At 28.4% G+C, this 11,799-nt stretch overlaps 2 protein-coding genes across 2 annotated transcripts in view; both read right to left on the reverse strand.

The window, feature by feature from the left end:
• Positions 1-11,799, reverse strand: part of LOC113375118 (protein spire-like) — a 502,830-nt gene that overhangs the window by 110,699 nt on the left and 380,332 nt on the right. The gene's annotated exons all lie outside the window — the stretch shown is intronic.
• Positions 1-11,799, reverse strand: part of LOC113378527 (protein spire-like) — a 100,179-nt gene that overhangs the window by 87,957 nt on the left and 423 nt on the right. The gene's annotated exons all lie outside the window — the stretch shown is intronic.

Consider the following 11,799-nt stretch of genomic DNA (forward strand, 5'->3'; position numbering starts at 1 on the left):
TTTATCAACAGCAGATTGGCCGAATGGCTATCGTCGTGGAATTCTAATTTTTGCTCCGGGGTTCAATTCCCGATTCAGATATATTTTTTTTTATTTTTTTTTATTTGATATTTTTGATTTCACGTGTAAATGATATCAAAACTTATTTGATTTTTTAATTAATTTTATATTTTTCGCTAAATATTCTATAATAAAGTCCTTCGTAATACCGGTAAATTTTTATTTTGATATTACTTATGAAACTTACGATCATATAAATGTTAAGTGATTCCTGAAACATTATAATTTTGTATTAATATCAGCAATAATACATTTCAGTACATTAATTAGTCTGCGATTAATTAAAATACTAGGTGTCAGTGGCATTGAGCCAAAGTTGCAATATAGATATATACTAGATATGTATACAATCCACTTAATCAATAAGAATTGTGATTTCGAGTTTTTAACGAATTTTTAATTAAAAAAAAATATTTTAAAACGCAATTACAAATGAAAAGTTAAATCAGATTATTTCTAATCAGCATTCATCATAATTCAGTAACAATTGTAAAATATTAAAATAAACCCTCTATATATAAATATTTATAAAATACTACATTATTCAATTATTTCTACGCATTATAAGATGAAAAGTATTGAAAAAATCAAGATAATACGAATAATTTTTTATTCAATTTTAATTACAGTCATTACTGTATTACTTAACCGAAGATTAAAATGATTCAATATTGAATTATTCATGACCCTGTGCACTTCAGTAAAGATATTTATACAAAGAAAATAATATAATGAAGATGAATCAATAATAAGAGAAGATTATTGCTGCAATAATAAATTAAAATTTATTATGAAAATAAAAGGAGATAAAATCAAATTATTTGTTTCAAATTGCATATTTCAATTACTTTTTATTATATAAGGATAAAAAATAATTATTATTAATAATGACCATTATATAAGATATTTATGAATATGAAACAAATAACTCCCGTACACGACTGCGTTTCATAAAGATGGAAATAAACAATTCTTACAACAATTTAAACATTTATAGGAACATTATTATATAGTACGGTTAAAAATTTTTGATTTTTTTTCTGGTTGTTTTAAAATATTATTAATAGTTTCTAGAACAAAAATATTATTAATCATTATTGCCAATTAACTGAAGTGACCATATTTTTTTAAGGCAAATCCGGGACGGCGGGGGTGTTAGTCGTTTATATAACAAATGCTATTGAAGGATACAATAAAAAAACTGCTTTTTTAAATGATTTTTTTAAATTTTAATTGCGGACTTTTAGTAAGACCTTTATCCTTCGACTTACTTCGAATACTTGTTTATCTATGATATTATAATATATCTTATATTTTTTTATCTATATGTTCTATTCAATTTTCTTCATAATTAATTTGAAAAAAAATAGCATCCATTAGTTTGTTTTCTTAATTTTTGTTATTTTAACTATTAATTTTCGAAAAACCGGGACATCCTGAAAAAAATCAAACTCCGGGACAAATATTGCTTTAAGAAAAACCCGGGACACAAGAAGGAAATCCGGGACTGTACCGGCCAAACCGGAACGTATGGTCACCTTACAATTAATACCAAAATAAGAATTTAAATTTCTGAGAAGAAAATGATATAAAAATATATTATCACAATTACATGAATTATTATTACCATCCAGGATAAAACAAAATAAAATATAATTTAACGCAGCTCATTGATCAGTAGATTAATTTCTACAATATAAATATTGTCGTAAATCAATCAATTTCATTACAAATATTATTGATGTTGGTAAACCGATGTAGTGTAAACCGATACTTGTTATTTTTGTCGACCACGAAAATGATTAATTGTTTATATGTAGGCGGTTTATTGAATAATTTCAACGTTTGTCACGATATCATAAATTAAACAAAATTATTAAAAACAATTCCAAGTTTATAAATATCACTGCAAAACTATAACAATGAGACCATACAGTATCATATTACACAAAGATTTCAAAACTTCAAAACTTGTTTGTTTTGGTTAAGTAGACAATGTTTTACGGTTTTTAAAAGTACGGTAAAAAATTTAATTAGAGACTTTGCATAAGTTAATGTCAATAATTCATCACAAAGGTTGTAATAATTCTGGTAACGTGAATAATAATTGGTAATATAGAGATAAAAGATAAACCAGATTCAAGAAGGTTCAATAGTTTTGTTAGATTTGCACTTTATTAGATTAATTGAATAAATTGACGCCTATTTCACTAAAGAACAATGAAAAATAATTATAAAATATTTAATGACTCTAAATTCACTCTAAGTTTTGGATTTTATATTTAAAAGTGAAAGACCATCATAGGACTAACAAGGAGTACCTCAGGTTTAATCTTCTGAGACTTTGATGAAACTTGAAATGGCGATAGAGTTGATAGTAAAACCAAACACACTAAAATATTATAGGCTTATGAGAAGCAGTTTAATTATAAAAATTAATTAAAGTTTTGAAAACTTGGCCGCGCGATATGTACGTTTACAGTGAATAATAAAAATGATAATGCAATATTTACAATAGCATATATTGTGTTTTTGTATGCACTTTTACAGATTTTATTTTGAAGTAAATAAAATTGGTCATGATGCTTGCAAAAATAACACGTATACATGTATACTTTCAACATTCCACGACTTAAAAAAATTTCAGAAATTATTGAAACAAAGTTATAATTAACATCATTGATCTAGTCAGTTATATTATACTTAGTTAGCTTTATTAAGTTTAATGAGCTACGCAAATTCAAAACACCACACTAGTTTTCTAAATGATTTGAATGCAAATAAATAAATATCATTAAAAATATATATCATTAATCAAATGATCGAATGATGTCAAGTTAAATATAATTTAAAATTTTAATCCAATATAAATTATCCACTAATTAATGGTTACAATACAGCAAGTAGATTTACGTTATTACGTTATTAAAATTTAAATTAGCAAAACATAAATCAAATCTGTATAAAATTTAATTGTAAACCTGTAATTGCATTACCAATGGGTTTAGAAAATTATAACCAAGTAATATTTATGTTCATTACATAACAATTTCAAATGTTAAAAACAATTCACAATTGCATTATGTACGTGTTAAACATTCTGTTCAATGTTCGGAAACACTAAATTAGCGTATTTAAATTTCAAGCGGTATTGTACATACAGAACACGTTATTTTCAAATATTTGTTCAACTATTTTTTTATCATTCTTTGCACAAGTTTTTTTTACTTGTTATATATAGACGCGTGTTGCAAATTGTTTCAACTAGAATTAACTCTAAATAAACTCATTGTTGTAGAAGAACAATTGAGAATTTTAATTTGAATAATGTTGTACACCTTTATATATTGTAACAATAATAATTTATATTCATTTTCAAGTTCTTGGAGAGTATTAATGAAACCATGAAATTGTTCTAACTCTTTTGCTTATACACCAACTATTATTTCAGTCACTTTTTGCTTAATAATTTTACAGGTAGAAATAGAGAAGTAATATTATTTGTGCAAGTTGAATTTGTATATGTCTTTAATAAAAGTACTAAAACAATATTAAATATACGCATATTAACACCTTTCAAGTATCTTGATATAATATAAGATCAAGGCTGCGAGTATTTTACTTTCACGCAAATACATTTACTTTATAGAAATGCATACTGACTTTATTTAAATTAATGTCATTGCCATCATGATTCAAAGAAAAACTTTTAGTATCAATGTGAGAATAAATTTTCCGGATTAAATTCATGTTTTCATTTCACTAATCAACATCCTTTGATTACAAAGAAACTATATTGCACACGAAAATCAAAATGATAAAATATAGCATGCTAGTCATAAAATTTATTAATTTTTTTCATAGTTGATTATAAATCCTACACATAAAAAACTTCAGTTGTTACAAAAAATCAACACCAATAGTAAATACATATAAAAATTAATAATAGTATTAATTAATAATAGTTTTTCCTTGCTAGTTTTTCTGCTCAGAACCATTCAAGCTCAAATGCAAAAAAAACATCTATTACAATTCAATTAGATTATTCAGAAAATAATTAAATTTTTCCGATAGCAAGAGAAGCACAATTTGTTTAATCAATTATTTTAACACAATTTTTAACCCCCATTTTCAGACTTGAACCATAAAATCGACACATTTTTTGAGAGATTTAACAGAAAGTTTAGTATCGAAAAAAAAATTATTGGCAGAATTATTTGATTGATTTGTTTGATGTCTTCTGTAACAGAGGATAGAAGTCATCATTGGTTTTTGGACTATTTTAACCCAAAAATGTTGAAGTTGCACATGCACCTCATTTTGAAAAACTACCTCAAGCAAAACAATAATTGATGTAAACCGTCGAATACAAATACAATGTTTTTGTGCATTTAGCCAAATTAAAGAAATATATTTTTTTTAATTTTAATATTTATGGCTATTAATCTTTTAATCATTTCGCCAGTTACATAGATATCTACAGAGAAATAAAATTGTTTAGCAAAAAAATATATAAACAGAAACCCTATGATTAATTGCGAATACCTCAAATTCATGCAAAATAAAATTTACGGTAAATTTAGATCATATTGCAAGAGAAAGTCTAAAGAACGCCGCATATGTGACATAAAAAACTCGGAATGCGTAGATCACAAAAATAATTCAGTAATATGCATCTCATAACGCGAAGATAACTGTGAATGCGTCATAAGAGTAATTTCGTGCTTATAACAAATGTAAATCCATATAATTTAATTACTGTTCATTGAATTATTGCTAATTTTTGGAAAAACATGTAAATTAATAAAAAAAATGTGACATACAAAAATAGTTTAAAAAACGATCACGATTCAAAAATTGTATTATGATAGTTTTGCGTTCAAACGAGAATTTTGGAATGTATGCAAATTCAGCAAATTGACTTATAAAAGCTCTGCTTCTGACTATCACCACCAACAATAAGAATAAATGTCCAGGACAAAATCGCAAAATTCAATTGGTTTGATTTCTTCGAGCTACACAATTGCAAATAAGTGCGTAATAAATCTGACTTTACACTTAAAACAACTATGCTAAAATATTTAAAAAAAAGCTATAAACCAGTATTTCATATATGGAAAGCTGTTGATAGAGAAAAGTGCAGCCAAAACACAGTTTCAACATTCACTTGGACATCTACGTGTCGGAATAATAAAAAAAGTTTATAACATTTATACAGAATAAAAATTACTAAACTTTGTGAAGTTTGAATTTAAACTCTTCAAACCATAAGAAACAGATTTTATATGTCGCCTAAAATATTGGCAAAAATATATGAATAATAGAGATAATTGGCAATTTGACAGTAGATAGAGGAGTGGCATTAAAAATAAATCTAAATCATAAACATGGTTATCATAGAGAGTGAGAATAGTTTTTAAAAAATAAATTCCAAACTCGTTCTTCAAATGATTGACTGATCAAAGAATAGGAAAAGATGGTGCCCGGAATTTTCTACAAATGTAACTATGTAAAACAATTAAGAAGTATAAAATGAAAGACTGTAGTATTTGCGAAATAGTTTCATAATTAAAAAAATCGCAGTATCTAATTGAATCATATTAAATTGCATATGTTGTTATAAAACAAATGCGCCATGAGGGCCTTATGTAGCACAATAACATATCTGACAACATCTCTCTTATCTGTAATATTATATCAAGATGATTTGCAGGTGTAAGATTATATCAAGATGATTTATACATGTAATTTCTATTTCTTTAAAAGGTAAATAATTAAGAGAAGTCCAAGGAAACGATAACAACAGTATTTCATGTGGGTTCTGCATACAAAGCCCTCCAAATATATTTTGGCTGCCCATGAACCACGCATTTGACATTCTCGTCCAAGTAAACAATGCAGAAGTCTACAATTTCACACAATCCAAAGGCCAACCGGTAAAGCAGTATCAAGTACTTATAGACCAAGAGCCCGTGGGCGGATGACAGTATGTATTTTACGACACCTGAGATTTTGTGCATCGATTCCTCTATACCTATCCTACATGAGATGGGGACTGACTAAGCCCAAAGTGGCGGACACAGCTACTGCGCAGCTGGTAAAGGTACCTTTTTTTCGCCCATATCCGAACCATTTTACGACGGTTGCCGTTTCGAAAATTTGAAAATATAATATTATTACTATCGTAAAATACCAATGGCAGACGATTATCGCGCGGTTAACATGGTGGCAGACGATTTTGAAAATGCAGAAAAAAAATTTTTTTGAATGTATTTTACGATGTCTGCCATTTACATATATTATTCCTTATAGTATCAAAACCTTATATTTATCACGGCAGACGTGTACCTGGTGGATCAACATCAGCAGAGTTAAAAAACTCAGCTACCATTTGGCGTGATAGTATGCATAAATCTCCATGTTTTATACCGATATAAGCAATTCTTTCATAATGATAATACAAATTAATATTTGTTAGTTTATATGTGACATTTAATAATGTTGATGAGCGGAAAAAAGATTTTTTACGCTAAATTCGTAAAGATTAAAGTATACAAACGATAACAACAATTATTGTAATATTTATTCTATTTTTTTATTTATTTTAGTCTAATTTCAAAATATTGTATAAAAATAAAATTAAACAATATATATATATATATATATATATATATATACTTTCTTCATTTATTATAATCTCGGAGCCATATCTCGCTTTTGATGATTCCTCATCATCCGCTGAATCAGATTCTATAAAATAATAAATCAGATGTAAAATAAAAATTATTTGAAAATCCAACTGAAGATGTTTGATAAAGACGAGATTCTCCGACCATACTTTAATGCGCCCAACAATGTTGGTTGCTTGTTATAGATATTATTCCTAATATAGTTATAGTGGGCTCTTAAAAATTGTTGATAGAACACGAGATTGAACTTGCACCAAAATTTAGAATTTTTTCTGCTGAATTGTTCATTGACATTGTAAACTTTATAGTTATTAATGAATAGTTTGTACCGTCCAAGAACCACGTCATTTAGGTCTTTTTGCATTATATATTTGGCAAATATCTTAGGTGGTTTCCTGTTAAATTTTCTTTTTTGCTAAACCGAGTGTAGCAAACCCTTGTTGAAGATCGATATTTTTTATTTAAATTTTGTTAATTTATTTGAATTTCTGAGACTGTCAATTATACAATGATAATCACAAATGTCCAATCGTGTGTTGTTGAATATTTTTGTTGTACTTCACATGAAGAACCTGACACAAACATTATCAATCACGCGCGTAACATCGCTGAGCATATCGTTGCAATATTCCTATTAGAGCCTTCGATACTGCAAACTATCAGTATAATATTGGTAATATGAATTGGTAATATGACATAACTAAGAAATATAGTAATTCAAATATTTGGATGCTAAATGGGGTTGAAAATAACCAGAGATATATTAACATCACGAAGTGAACTGGTTAGTTGTTTGCCAGAATTTCAATTTGTTGTCATGCTTTTACTGGTTGTGATTTCAATCCAGCCTTCTTTAACAAAAAAAAGACCTTACAATTCTCTGAAAAAAATCGATCTTCAACAAATGTTTGCTACACTTAACAAAGAACCCAAATACAATATCTTTTTAATACTATTCAGCTTAATTTTTTTAAGTATGGTCGGAGAATCTCGTCTTTATCAAACATCTTCAGTTGGATTTTCAAATAATTTTTATTTTACATCTGATTTATTATTTTATAGAATCTGATTCAGCGGATGATGAGGAATCATCAAAAGCGAGATATGGCTCCGAGATTATAATAAATGAAGAAAGTATATATATATATATATATATATATATATAATATTGTTTAATTTTATTTTTATACAATATTTTGAAATTAGACTAAAATAAATAAAAAAATAGAATAAATATTACAATAATTGTTGTTATCGTTTGTATACTTTAATCTTTACGAATTTAGCGTAAAAAATCTTTTTTCCGCTCATCAACATTATTAAATGTCACATATAAACTAACAAATATTAATTTGTATTATCATTATGAAAGAATTGCTTATATCGGTATAAAACATGGAGATTTATGCATACTATCACGCCAAATGGTAGCTGAGTTTTTTAACTCTGCTGATGTTGATCCACCAGGTACACGTCTGCCGTGATAAATATAAGGTTTTGATACTATAAGGAATAATATATGTAAATGGCAGACATCGTAAAATACATTCAAAAAAATTTTTTTCTGCATTTTCAAAATCGTCTGCCACCATGTTAACCGCGCGATAATCGTCTGCCATTGGTATTTTACGATAGTAATAATATTATATTTTCAAATTTTCGAAACGGCAACCGTCGTAAAATGGTTCGGATATGGGCGAAAAAAAGGTACCTTTACCAGCTGCGCAGTAGCTGTGTCCGCCACTTTGGGCTTAGTCAGTCCCCATCTCATGTAGGATAGGTATAGAGGAATCGATGCACAAAATCTCAGGTGTCGTAAAATACATACTGTCATCCGCCCACGGGCTCTTGGTCTATTATACAAGGTCCGCCAAGTGAAAATACTTGAACTATACAGTATTTCTGAGAAAACGGAACAAGCCGAAACACCTTAGCGACATCGTTGATTGAGACACCTTGCTTTTTAGAGTTTTTAAATTGTTTTCACTCGTTATATTGCCCATTTTAATGTCAACTTAACGAAGAAAAATCTCACAGAATAACTAATTATTCGGACGTGAGATTTTATGTACAATGTTACTCATTATGTTTAAACAAAAATGTCATTAAAACGTCTTATATATTCTCATTATGATCTCGCAAATACATATCAGTGTTGAATAAGGAAGTAGGCAGATTGAACTGATAAGGCATGATTAATCTTCATTTGATTGTATACCATATTAATCAAATTTTAATAAACAATTATTACAGAAAAATGCAAGTTAATAAGCACAAGAGAAACGAGATCGCAATAAACATTCGAACATTTAGTTGTGTTGATACTTTTCTTCAGTTCATTTTGGTTTCTAGAATTTCGTTTCGGTCGGTTGTTTTATATAGAAATTAATGATCCACATAAAGATTCTTTTTACAATTTTGTACCTGGAGTAGGGCGAGGCACAAAGATACAATTTGAATCCAAACAAATTATATCACAACAAATAACACATATCAAACAAACAACTAGCTGACTATGTTCAGTAACACTCCCATGTAATTCATCATTGTAGAAATGTGTTTCCGTAAAAAATCTTAACTTTACTTGTTTTTGATATTTCGGAGGTGGATTTTGGTTTTAATATTTCGGAGACCTTTAAGCCCCGCTTTATCCTATATATAAATTCATTACGTCGAAGAATGATTATTCTATACCAGTTCATCTGCGTTTTGGTTTGAGCACGTTTTTGATTAACATAACCACGAATACTAAGTTCGTCTCACGCATTATAGCTTTTCACCGGATTGTTATAACCGTTCATTAATAAAACAAATAATAACTCACAAACAATGTGACCAAAAACATAATTAAGAAATATAATAATTAGGAAGATATCAATGTTTGCGAACTTTATGCCAAGATTATTGACATCCAAGGGAACAAAAAAGATTTAGCATTTTTTCCAAACTACTGAGAATATTACATTAGAATGTGATTTCAAATTAAAAACTGGCTACTAAAAACTATATTCGCTTCTTAGTAGAAGATCCAGACTATCCCTCGACATTAAAGTCCTGCTTTATAAAACTATACTTAAACCCATATGACCATATGGAATTGAACTATGGGGATAGTAAATTGCAGACATAGTTTGGGGATGTGCCAGCAATTCTAACTTGTCCTCATGCAGAGACTAAAACGATTAGAACTATTACCGTTTCCTCCTGGTATATTTCCAACTATATTTTTAACTTCCCGTAGGGCAAGTTATAGTAATCGCAAAAAAATCGAAAATGAAAATTTTTATATATCTTTACGTTTCAAAGGTTTCTGAACATTTTGGCATACCTTAAAAAAAATGGATGTATGTGTGTGTGTGTGTGTGTGTATGTGTGTGTATGTGTGTGTGTATGTATGTACGTGTGTGTATGTATGTGCGGATACAAATTTTCGTCGACGATTTCGGGAACACGGATCAACCGATTTGAATAATTCAAAAAACATTCAATTCGTATTGATAAGGAGACGTGCTGATTAGTTTTTGGCGAAGGCAGGTCCAGCCGTTCCGAAGATACGGGGCAAAAAGTGCCGAAAACGGTAACTTAGTTTTTAAGAGAACGGAGCGTCCGATTGGAATAATTCAAAAAACATTTCACTTGTATTGACAAGATGAAGAATCGATAAAATTTTCATGAAGGTAGGTCTAGCGGTTTCGGAGATATGGAAGAAAAAGTAAAAAAATGAGCCATTTGGCGGTCAAAAATGATCATTAGACATATGTACATCGTATTGTCAGATATTATATAAAGATTATAATATTAATTTCAATTTTTTGTGTACATTTATATGGGTTCCGTACCAATGTTTGCATGTTAGACGACTACGCGGCGCTTACACGTAAAAATTTTTTTTTGTCCCTATGCAGTTAAAGCAGTACGATTGCTTTGAAAAAAATTTCAGATCTTCCACAATATGTCAAAATAAAGAAAAATTTTTTTTCATAAAAAAAAAACAAAAAAAAAATTAAAAAAAAAATTTTTTTTTAAAAAATTTTTTTTCAAAAAAAAGTAATTTTTTGTCAAAATTATAGTTTCTCAAAAATCTATTTTTGTTCGAAGTACATATTTTTTTTTAAAAAATGTCAATCGTTTTTAAAAAAATAATAATTTTTGGTACGGGAAGTTCCAGCAATTTGCCTTAAGGCACGATGCCCTAATTGCCTTAAGACAGAATTCCACTTACAGCTAGTTCCACAATGATTTGAACCACCCATTTGTGAAAGATGTTATCAAGGACAAATACCATAAACATCTATTGAAAATTGAAGACCGTTCCAACAAATTATTAACTTTCCTACTAAATTATCCAATAGTGAAGCGACTCAAAAGAAATTGGCCAACAGATTCAATTTAAATTATTTCGAATTCATTTTAGTTTCGGGGCGTCCATTAATCACGTGACGTTTTTAGGGGTATGGGAGGTTTGACAAAAAATCACAAAATATCCCGTGGGGGAAGGAGGGGTATAGTAAGATATCATGTGTATTTATTTTTACTTAATTTTTTTGCAAAAAAAACAAAAATTTTAAATTTTTTTCTCGTAACTAAAAATACACGTAATGTTTGGTGGGGAGACGGGGTAATTTTGAATATCATCACGTTTCACCAAGAGGGAAGGGGGTCCAAAAATCCTTACAAAATTGATCAATGGAATGATGGTGATTAATGGAAGCCCCCTTTTCTATTTGTAAATCTCTCATTGGAGAGATTATTTAAGCAATGCAATATAAGTTAATGTGAATGTGCAAATATATGTATGTGTAAGCGTTTTTTAAATGTGTTATGTTTATTAATTTTTGCCGAATAGCTTATGAAAATTGTATTTTCGATAGATGTTAAACAAATATTTAGAAAAAAAGAATATGACTTCATTCAATTAAACTGTCTAATCGATTTAAAATACAAGGGCCAGTGGATGATAAGAATAAGCGAGTGCAAATTCTTAATAACAACAAACATAACAGTCATAAATCCCTTAATAACCAAAACGTATAAGACTATTATTATTACA

Source organism: Ctenocephalides felis, unplaced genomic scaffold, assembly GCF_003426905.1.
Source record: "Ctenocephalides felis isolate EL2017-DRISC unplaced genomic scaffold, ASM342690v1 CF-g0.4_SCAFFOLD_01886, whole genome shotgun sequence".
Lineage (NCBI taxonomy): Eukaryota > Metazoa > Arthropoda > Insecta > Siphonaptera > Pulicidae > Ctenocephalides > Ctenocephalides felis.